General features: G+C 42.5%; 1 protein-coding gene across 4 annotated transcripts in view; it reads right to left on the reverse strand.

Moving 5' to 3' along the window:
• Positions 1–12,055, reverse strand: part of LOC145404106 (protein PRRC1-like) — an 83,949-nt gene that overhangs the window by 9,882 nt on the left and 62,012 nt on the right. The window lies entirely within an intron of this gene.

Raw genomic sequence — 12,055 nt, forward strand, 5'->3', positions numbered from 1 at the left:
GCCAGATCATCAGCTACAAGCTGTGTATGCTGGGCAGGCCGGAAGCATAAACGAGGCGTGGTGAAGAAATGTGTCAATGGAAGAAGTATGTCATATTACAGATGGGGCTACTGAAGCAGGGAACAAAATTAGATGTCGGAAAGACGACCAATAGAGGTATGGAAGGACATGATATTATGGAAGGAAAAATACACTGATTCTCGGAGGAAGTCTGCAAGAAAGGGGGGACGTTGAAGGCGAGACATGAAAGGAAAAGAAATACGTTGCTCTAGAGCATAACGAGGACAATCAAGGAAAATGTGGCATACAGAGAGGATGGTATTGCAATGAGTACACAGAGGAGGGCAGCCACCAGACTTCAAATAAGAGTGGGTGAGTCTTGTATGACCAATTCTAAGATGAGCTACAGAAGTCCCCCACCTCCTATTACAGTGGCAAGGGGTCAACCAGGGAGAAATAATGGATTTAACAACATAGAGTTTATTATTAGTGATAGAGTTCCAACTAGACTGCCACTGGTGTTGAAGGAAGGAAGACAGGGCAGGAAGAAAATCAGTGACAGGAATGAGGAAGGAAGGAGAGGCATCTCTGGCAACAGTCATGCACGCCAACTGATCAGCAACCTCATTGTCTGCGATACCCACAAGTCCTGGGACACAAGAGAACTGGACTGTTTTATGACGAGAAGAGATACAGAACAATTCCATGATACGAAGGACTAAAGGGTGAAAAGCAGAAGGTGACTGAAGAAGGGACAGAGCACTATATGAATCAGAGAATATCACAAATACGGGAGAGAAGGCATGATAAATATACTGCAATGTAAAAAAGAGGGCATGTAACTCTGCTGTTAGAACACTCACATAAACAGGAAGGCTTAAATGATAAAAGGTGTCATGAAAGAGAACTGCGAACCCAACATCCGCAGGGGTTTTTGAACCATCAGTGTATATAGGGACTGCAGAGGAATGGCGAGAGAGATGGTTGGAGAACTAGGAACGCAGAATGAATGAAGAAGAACTGGACTTGGAAAAAAGGAAAATGGAAGGACAAACATGGGGTTGTGGAAGTAGTCACACAGGAAAAAAGACACATGCTGAAAGAAAAAACATTACAGTATTAACAGTAAGGGAGAAGTGCAAGAGGAGAGTACGAGCTTGAACTGCAAAAGGTGGCTTGATCCTAGAATGTGAGGAAAACGTGTCAAGTCAGGACTGGAAGGGAGTAGAGAAGGGGTATCAGAAAAACTGTGCAACTTAGCACAGGTGCGAAAAGATAGTAAAGCGCGACGGCGGAAAAGTGAAGGAACTCCTGATTCAGCAAAGACTCAACTGGGAAGATTTAAAAATGCCAAGAGCAAGACACAAACAGTGATGATACACAGAATCAAGTTGTTGGAGGACAGTGTCTGAAGCAGAAGAATAAACTTGGCAACCATAATTAAGTTTGGAGAGAACAAGAACAACATGGAGCTGAAGAAGAGTAATTTGACCAGCACCCCACGACACATAGAGACAAAGTTTGTAGGAGATGGTGGCGTTGCAAGACTGAAATTTTCAAGGAGACAATATGGTCCTTCCAAGTAAGACGAGAGTCAAAAAGAAGGCCAAAAAAGGAAGCAGAGGTTCTGCATGGGAGAGGAGAGCCATAGAAAAAAAAGAGGCAGTTGAGGAATAAGATGAAAGTCAGTAAAAGTAATAGCATGAGACTTAAGAGGAGAGAACCGGAAACCATGTGATGTAACCCATTCTGTGGCAACGGAAACTGCACATTGAATAAGAGCACCAAGGGCAGAGATATCAGTGTTTGAGGCATGTATTGCAAAGTCATCTACATATAAAGAGGAGCGAACCCCAATTGGGAGACAAGAAACAATCCCATTAATAGCCAATGAAAATAGTAGTACTAAGACCACTGCCTTAGGGGAACACCTTGATATTGTGGGAATGGATCTGAATAAGTAGAGTAATCCCTCCACTATCCAATGTAATAGAGCCAAAGGAATGTCCAGAAAGTGGTCCTGTCCGGAGAGTGGGCCTCTGCCTGTTGGACTAGTACTTATGACCCTAACCCAGCCTCACTTTGAAAGCCACCTAAATAACCCTACCAGACATGCATAGCACTTACTTAAACCTATTTAAGACCCTATTCACACCAATAATGGACATAAAGCATGAAATAAATGAAAAGGAACCAGAGAATGAGGAATTAGAAGTATGGAAAATACTTAGCAGCGTACAGGCTACTTACAGCACGTCCGTGGCCACCTCTTCTAAGGCTCTGGTAATTGTGAAAATGCTCTTGAAGCACGTACAGTAATCCAGTGTTGTGCTACACTTAATTCTTTGCACTGTGAGTTACAATTGTTTAACACTGCACATTCTGTTCTTACCTGCACCACGCCAGTTTCAACCGCCACTTTGCACTCCACACTTAATCCTTTGCACTCTAAATTCTAATTTCTTAACACTGCACAACACTGTTAATTCCCATGTGGTCTAGTGGTGAGGTATTGCAGTTTATTCACTGTTTATTCACAAAAACAAGCACGTGTGGCATCCACTGTGATGAACGTCTTCCCCTGATGAAGGTTAGGCAGTAAGTGGGGACAGGGTTCCCAGATCTGAGCTCAGCCACATTACCAAACTCCTCAATTTTCATTACCAAATTTAACTTTTCATTACCAAATTGTTAAAGGAAGAATTTATTCTTCACTAATTATATGTACAAATGGAAATAATCATTCTCCTTATAATCAGCAGCATGATTATTGTTGAGCTATATATGCTAGCAGATTAATCAAAGAGAGAGACAATCCACAGTCTCCATTCTCTACATCTTCATACATGTGAAAAATCTGTTTGGTAATGGATCATGCTGATTCACTACCAAACGAACTTTTCAGTACCAAATTGGTCCACATTTTGTAATGAAAAATACCAAATGGCAACCCTGACTGGGGAGGGGGGAGAAAGGAAGGAGTGAAGGGGCCGTGGTGTTAACATCTGTTTGGCGCCGCGTGGCAATTTCAAATTACGGGTGGGAAAAAATTAGGATTTTGGGGGGATTTTCATTTTTTTTGGCCACTGTTGGGTTCCGATGGTCCAGGCCCACAATGTCCAGTAAGTGGGGAGTCCAGAAAGTGGGTGTCTGGACAGTACAGGGATTACTGTATGGTGAACACAGTCTCTAAAACAATGACCTGATAGAAAATTCTTTAAAAAGACACCAAGATTTCCATCAATACCACAAGAATGAATTGTGCGTAAAATATTGTAACGCCAGGCTATCATGAGCTTTCTCAAGGTCAAAGAATACTGCAATTACAGATTAGTGAGTGGCAAAGGCTGAGCAGACATAGGTCTCTAGATTTACGAGGGGAGTTAAGGTACCGTGAGCTTTTTGAAAACAAAACTGTGGAGATGACAAAAGCTGCTTAAATTTATGTATCCGACTCTAGGCAAAGGCTTCAGGGCCTATTTCTTGGGGGCAGTGACCTATCCCAAGGCCCAGTAGTCCTCCTACACCTCCACATGTCACCACTTCGGTGCTAACACCCACCATCCATATTGAATACATGCTAAGGCTGTCTCATACAGGACTGGTGCATTAGTACTATAGTAGGACTCGCGCACGTTTGCGGCTGTGGTGTGGCCCGCACCTGTGTCCAATGATGCCACGTTTCCCCAACTTGCGATGTGAAACGGAAGCTATTTATGTACAAGGCATCACAAATTCGATAAATTCAGATGAATAAAACATACACTTGTGTATTTTGATGGATGAATCAACAGTAATCTTATTATGCATAAAATATTTATACAGTAACACAGAAACATGGCATACATATTGTACAGTGTTGCTAAAAGAAATTGTAGTCACTTTTAATGGTTTTTAGCGTAGTTTTAGGGTGGGTAATAATATCACAGTTATGGATATAAGATAATGAGCCTGAAAAAAGAAGAAATATGCCAATATCCAAAGTAAAAGAAATAATTCATGTAATTCTTGTGAGTGGCAACACCTACACACCCATCTGGCCTAAGGTAAAGTACGTACCTCCGTAGACCCAACCATAGCTTGTACAGGTGTTGCTAGGGAAAAATGCTCACATTTACCGGCTTTTACCATAATTTTAAGGACGAGGAATACAGTAATCACATTTATAATCATAAGTTAATATGTAGGACAAAATAGTAGGCATATGCCAATACCGAAGTAAAAAAAAAAAAACATTATTCACTTGCGAGCGGCAACACTTCCACACCCAGTCGGTGAGAGAGCGAGAGAGAGAGAGAGAGAGAGAGAGGCAGGAGAGGGGCATGCATTCAATGCATTGTCGGCATCACTAAATATAACAAAACCAAATTAACAAATGAAAGCACAATTATAAATAACTTATAAAAGAATCAAAAGTACTCAGGATGGCTCACATTTCCCGCCAGGAGAGAGAGAGAGAGAGAGAGAGATAACGGTAGAGAAAACGTGGCAACACTGTACACAGGTGCGGGCCACACCACAGCCGCAAACGTAGGCGAGTCCTACTATAGCAGGGGTATTTTTATGACATGTCGGCGGGTCATCTGGTAGATCAGGAAAGACTGCTTTTAGGAAATTCAAATCCTTAAACTGTTCCCTGCCCCAGTCGGGATTCAATCCTGGGTCCATTAGGACTGCAGGCCGCCTCTCTACCGATTCAGCCACCGCCTCCTAGATTCTAGGAGCTACGTAAGACAATGATTTATCATACACTCGAAAAACTTGCAAAGACAACTAGTAAGAGCAATGGGGCAGTAATCTTGAGGGATGGGAAAATGATGGCAGTATGAAATGAGCAAGGAAAAAGTCCAGATACGATTATAAATAGCTAATAATAAGGTCAGGGCCTGGGGGGAAAGGTAATGATGCATATAATAGTGTATGTCATCAGGACCCTCGCAAGTGTTCTTACAAAGATGCAGGGTGGAGGACAATTCATGAAGCGTGAAAGGCGCATCATACGACTGACTGGAAAACAGCTGGAAAACAACAGGGGTACATTAAGAAGTAGCTTTAAGGGCATAGAATTCAGGTCAGAGATGAGAGCCACCACTAACATTACCAAACTGAAGACCTAAGCCATTAGCAACTAGATGCGCATCTGCAACTGACTCCCCATCCCAAACGGAAAACAGGGGAAGGCACGGGAAGTTGCTTACTGTGTACACATCTTCCAAACGGAAGCAATGGACATATTGGCAGTAACAGTGGAAACGTATAATCTCCAGCTATGGGATTTAGTCCATTTAACAGTCTTATGAAGAGATGCATGGGCCTTTTTAAACAACAAAAACGCACTCTGTTCATCCGGGATGTTGAGCTTACGTATGTAACTTTTTCAACGTGCGCATTTAATACAGAGTGCCACAATACAATCAGAATCCTACCAAGGCACACATTTAGAAGTAAAAGGATGGGATGACCTAGGAATTGCAGTCAAAGCTGCACTCAGAATTAAAACATTAAAAAAGGGTATAGAAGGAAGTGTTAAAGAAGTAAAAGATGGCCAGTCAGCCTTCAGGAAACACAACTGAGAAGGTCTGAGTACAGGACAATATGAAGTAAGAGTACTTTTGATAGGAAAGTGATCACTACATACAGCATCACAAAGAAGAGACCGATGAAAATCTAAAGAAAGAGAAGGGGAACAGAATTAGAGATCCAAACATGAGAAAGTAAGAGTTCTAGCATCAAAACGCGCTGAAGCTCCCATACTCAATTAAGATAAATCATTACTAAAAATAAAAATCTCAAGGTGGCAGCCACGAGAATTAGTAACAGCATCGCCCCATAAAGCACAGCGACAGTTAAAATCTCCCAACAATAAAATTGGAGTCGGTAACTGGGACAATCAAAGAGATAAAGCAAGAAAATCAATAGGCTGGGCGGGAGAGCAATAAATGGAAACCATCATAATCCAATGTCCGAGAAAAACACGAATAAAATGACATGGAACTATGGTGTGAAGGGATAAACATTCAAGAGGAACTATGTGGTGGACTAAGACAGCTGAAACAGGAAGACAAGCAGGAGAAAACAAGAAACAATAGTCAGGTATATGTAGTGGAGGGAAAGACAAATGGGTTTCTTGTAAACAGACTAAGGAAGGACAGTGAACCGAAAGAAGATATGAAGGTCATTACCATCCATCCATCCATCATCCAATCTTACTTTGCCCCATGAGGAGCGTAGGAGCCCAGGGCTAGGCACTTGGTCCCGACATTTAAGATGAGAGTGACCAGCCTCACTCATCCCTGAGTGGCATTGCATGAGCAATCAACCCCAACCACCCCTTAGATATAAACCTTCACCGGCTCAATCCGATTGGAGCGCAATAATTACCCACTAAACCACAAGGCGCCAAAATTTGGTTATATGGTTACCACCCAGCGTAGTAAATGGTTTCCTGGTGTACAGGAAACCATTTGGCTTGTCACTCAGTGTAGAGTCACCCACAGGCAGAAGGAAAAGGAAAGAATGAGGGAAAAAAGGACAGAAGAGGGAGTGTACTGTCGCCCGTAGGCAGAAGGACAAGGAAAGAATGAAGGAAAAAAAGACAGAAGAGGATAGAAGGAAAGAAGGATGGAGGAGAGGAATGGGCAGACACCCGACAGCAGCACTACATCGAGTGAGTGGATGGTGAGCGCCCCCACCTACCCTAAAAGGTCATTACAATGGGTCGTAAAACTTCGAAGGTTCCACTGTAAAACAGACGTACAGTACTAAAGTTTACAACATCAAATAAAAGTAAATCGAAAGAAAAGTTAAAAGCCAAAGAAAGATCAAATAAAACACAAAAGATAAAATATAACACACAGGAAATAAAATTTTCAACAGACGAGTACCATACATCACCAAGTTGGTATGATACTGTAGCAGGAACAGGAGCAGAGGGTGTAAGAGGCAGACGAGCGGAACGGTCACTATAGCCTGGTGGAATAGGGAGGGATAAAGACGAGGAAGTAGAACAAAAGGAGAGAGGGGGCAGGAAAGGAAGGTGGGAGGAGAGTAGGAGGAAGACCAGAAGGAGCCAAATGGACTTCAGCCGTACGAAGCACAATTTCGGAAGTCATGGAGTTCTGTAAAGGAGTCGCCAGAAAATCCATGATGTCACTGAGGGTTTCACCCTCAGCAACCATAAGGAGTGTTGTCTGCGGTGTCGACAGGGGAGCCGGAACAGGTTGTAGAGTGGCTTGCAGAGTTGGGATGGGATGGGACCATGCCATGGAGTCGAGACTGGGATCTTCATTGGAGTAGGCATTGCAGAGAGCGAGGGACAGGTGGTATGCACCTTATGAGCCAGGGGAAAATGTGAGGGTTTCGTGGAACCCTTGGCATCCGAAGCAGTGGAGGGCAGCCCACATTTTTCAGAGGAAGGCAGATGGCGGGTGTCACGCTGTGACAGAGGGAGTGGTTGTTGAGAAAAGGAAGAGTGAGGGGAAGCAGCAGAATGGGAAGAGTGATGAGGGGGAGAAAGAGAGGAGTGAATAATAAAAGGTGACAGGGAAGAGGTACGAGTGGAGGAGTCTAGAACAGAGAAAGAGGTGGAAAGAGAATCAGGAGGAGCCCGAAAGCAGGGAGTAGAACAGGAAGGGGGAGAAGGGGAGGGGAGAGCAGAAACAGAGGGAGAGGAGACAACAGTCAAAACAGAGGGAGAGGAGACAACAGTCAAAGACAGGGGGATAGGTAAGGTGGAGATATGATGATTAGAGGCAGGAAAAGAGGCCAAGACAATAGACAAGCTGGAGACTGGCGACACCAAGAGAGCAGGCATGTCAGATAGGGCGGTGAGTACAGAAAAGTATTAGCGGTTGTGATAGTTGCAGCTGGGTGGGACAGAGAAAGCAGAGGTAAAGGAGACAGGACAGGTCAATTGAGCAAAAGTGGTACAGGAAAAGAATCCTAAGTCATGGGCACATTGACAGGCTGCACGGAGGGAGAGACCTTGTTTCCAGCGAATGCTGGAGACTTCAGTTTCAAAGATGTAGACCGGATATTTCCGGGACAAGGCAGCATCATAGCCTTGGCAGTTTGGGTAGACTTCTGTCTCGACTAAGCAGGCTGAAGATGTGTGGCCAGGTTGAGCGCAGGCATGGCAGACTGCCTGTGACCTACAGTACTTAGCAGGGTGACCATATCGCCAACTGGAAGAACTTTGTTGAAGACGAGGCGTGTATTCCTTGACCCGAAGTAATGTACCACCAACAATAACAGAGGTGAGAAGGATGCGACCCTTGAATATGATCTTTGCTATGTTGGCAGAATATCTGCAACACCCCTGAGGGGGAAACGTGTAGCACTGAACAGAAAGTACAACAAGGTGCTGGGCAGACAAGATTGTTAGCAGAACATTAAGAAAAACTGCAGTCACCAACAGATATAAAGGATGGGATCAGCACAGTTCCAGTGAGTAGAGTTTAGGTGGGCATCTGGAACTGCAGTGATAGGGTGACCAGAGAGGTCAGTAAGTGATAATACCTTCTCAGCTTGCACAGCAGTTTGAACAGTAAGGAGTTGGTCACCATTAGGGCGTGCAGAGAATGTGACACTGGGACCTATTGGTTGGAGAGAGATGGAAAGTTAGGTCGTCTGTCGTCGGCTGGACACTGAAATACTTCGATCATGTCTGGTACCCCAAAATCGAAGATATTGAGGGGGGGTTCTGAAAAAAGGGAGAAGAAGAAATAAAAGGATGGGAAGAGGAGGACTAGGACGGAAAAGTAGGGGAGGGGTGATCCGCCGGACAGGGAGAAGGTTCAAAAGAAGCATCTACCATTGCTCCTTGGTTTAGTGGAGCAGATTCACTATTAGCCATGGTGTGCCAGATTGTAAAAAGTGGGAAATAAACTGGTCCACTCTTGAGACCCAAGATCAGGAATAAGGGCAAAATGAAACAAGGGCTACTGTACCCATGGTTTCCTGAGACCGTTCAGGACTGAAAAAAAAAAAGGGACAGCCTCACATCCCATCAGCACGGTTCTCACACCTTAGGAGGGAAGAAAAGAAAGAAGAAAAAGGACCAAGCAAAATTTGTGGGGTCAAGAATTGAGACCCGAGGACAGGTCATAACCACCCCCAACATCAGGCTCCAGTCCCAGACAACAGAGGCCCCCCCCTCCCATGACTGCAATGGGCTTGGTATGGGGGGGGGGGAGTGTCATTAGTGACAAGATAAATATGCCAAGGAAACATAAAGTACCAGTATACATGCAAAGGAGATAGAGTTGTGAAACAGAGCTGTCTTTTGAGGAGGGTGCGTGAGGAGGGATTTACCATTCCTTCTCCCCCCTACCACTGTAATTATATAGCAAATGGGAATGTTTTCCTTAATGGTAAATGTCAATGGCTAACTACTAAATACTGCTGCAGTGGCAGATGATGCAGGTAGCAATATCTCCATCTGAAAAAAATTGGCAGTGTTTTCACGTTGATGTGTTACTGATACAAAAATGAGTTTCTTAATGACTCATTGGCATGTCATCTGTTCGGTAAAGTGTTCAATATATTTATTCAACTCACTTCTTCAGTTAAATATTTTTATCCAGTTTCAGCTTCTCAGTTCAATGAAAGCTAATACATCACTTAATATATTTTTAACATATTTTTGGTGCTAGCTAACTATATTTTAGTTTTAATTTGAATACAACTCTCATCTTAAATGTCAGGACCAACTGCCTAGCCCCAGGCTCCTACGCTCCTCATGGGGCAATGTAGGATTGGATGATGGATGGATGGATGGATAAATTAATTATTACAAAGTAACGAGGACACATATTGCAGTTTCATATATTTTCATTTCACATCAGTTCATATCAATTAACAATGATTCATATCAAATAACTGATATCACTTCCAATTCAACTCAAATAATTTTATGTTTTTTTAATTCCAATTCACACATTTTTTTAATTAATTCCATTCAATTCATAACTGACCCCATGTCTGCTTATCACAAATACTGCACAAGATGGAATTACTTCCCATGCTCTCGTGGCAAACTGCACGTGGCCATTCCCCCTATTCTTTGACAGTATCGCCACCAACCCTAGACATCATTGCATTTTGTTTTATCTGCCTTTACTCTCATGCCTTTGTGTCCTATACCATCTCTCTACTTCCTAAATCTTCCTTCCACCTTCCTTTCACTCTCTGCAATTAACACCAAATCATCAGCAAACAATATCTCCCATGGGAGTCCATTTCTGAAGTCATGTGAGAGGGCTTCAAGCACCATGATAAATAATAATAGGCTCAAGACTGACCTCTGATGCACACCAACATTCACAGCCATCATTCAAATTTCCATTCACTCTCACCTGGGTGCGAGCACTCACATACATGGCTATAACCACTAATCGGTCACTCCTTGTTTCCAGGCTTTCTAATTGCCCACTTAACCATCTCCCTACAGACTCCATCAAATGCCTTCTCCAAATCAACAGAAACAAAGTACAGATCCCTTTCCTTCCTATATATTTTTCCCAAATCTGTTGAACAATAAATATGGCATCAGTGGTCCCTTTGCCAGGCATAAACCCAAACTGCATCTTATCAATATTCACTCTTTCTCATCATACCTTCTAGAACTCTCTTCCTTACCTTCATTACCTGGTCCAAAAGTTCTATGCTTTTCCTACAATGCTGGTGTGTTACATAATATTATATGCATCACAATCTGCCAAGCATGCCATACAGCAAGAAAATACCAATTACCAGTACCTATATACAGTATAGGTGAACAAACAAGTGAAGCATAAAGGTTACATCCATCTCCTATCCCTCCTAGGTTCACACTGATGAGGAAATCTGTTGAGAGTCATGAGCAAAGTTACCAGATGTTGCTGTGTTTGACATTCTTTTCCCAAAATCCATCACCTGAGGGATTATAGTTGCCCCCAAATTCGGCCATTTTCTTTAACTTTCTTTGGATGAAAAATAAAGTATTAAAAATAGGCAATGTTTACATACCTAAAATAATCCTATGCACCTGGCACCCTGGCAGCAAGGCAACCACACACTGCTGTACATTACATTCAGTATGCTTTGTTACAGGTTTGTTACAATTATATAGCTTGGCAATGAAAACTGAAATTTTGAAAATTTATAAACCTAAAAACCAATTGTGTAAAGACTATCTAAGCTACCAAAATTTAGTGGGAAATATCAAGACTGGCAAAAGTCACATTTGTGGCCTGCTGTCATCTTTCACAAAGACAGTTCCACAAAGTTAAAGAAAATAACCAAATTTGGGGGCAACTGTAATTCCTCAGGTGACAGAATTTGGGGAAAAATGCCAAATACGACAACATCTGGTAACTTTGCTCAGGGCCCACACCAGACATCCTCATTGGTGTGGGCCCAGAAGGAGATAGATGTATGCTTTTTTACAACACAGATTCCATCACCACAGCAAAAAGTCAATAATATGTAAAAACTGGTATAAGCATTTCAAAGCCAGACACTGACGTATATCTGTGGTATTTTTCTTTTGACTATTCTGTATTTTGGAAAATAAGTTTCTAGTTCCACAATCAATGCAGTGTCCAATGCTGCTAACAGAATTCATGTATCTTGTCCAATACGTAAGCTACAAGTAAAAGAAAATGAATACCAGTATGTAGCTGAGTGTGGAAACTTTACATGGATGGACAAAAGGGTTATGGTGATGTTACTGCCAGCCAATCAGCAACAATGATATATCCTCCTCAACTTGGTGTCACCTATGCCACCAATGCTCAGCACTCAGTGAATGGGCCTTTGTTAGCTTTTGCATTCTGACAATAATAATTTACAATCAAGAATTGGACAAAACACAGAAAGCAAATGATTCTTCATTTTATAATTTCTTAAAAGTGGATTTTTTAACTTTTATAAAGGGGACATCATCTACCCCTCTGACTTTGCCAGTTGTTAGGATAATCTATCTCATTTAACTTCTTCAGATATGTGACAGTTATTTAACTCTGGTTAATGGTGAATAATAATATTCTGCTTTCAAGTGAACCCTCAGACTGAA

The sequence above is a fragment of the Coenobita brevimanus genome, chromosome 62, assembly GCF_032717465.1.
Source record: "Coenobita brevimanus isolate Jiangsu-jjx chromosome 62, ASM3271746v2, whole genome shotgun sequence".
Classification (NCBI taxonomy): Eukaryota; Metazoa; Arthropoda; class Malacostraca; order Decapoda; family Coenobitidae; genus Coenobita; species Coenobita brevimanus.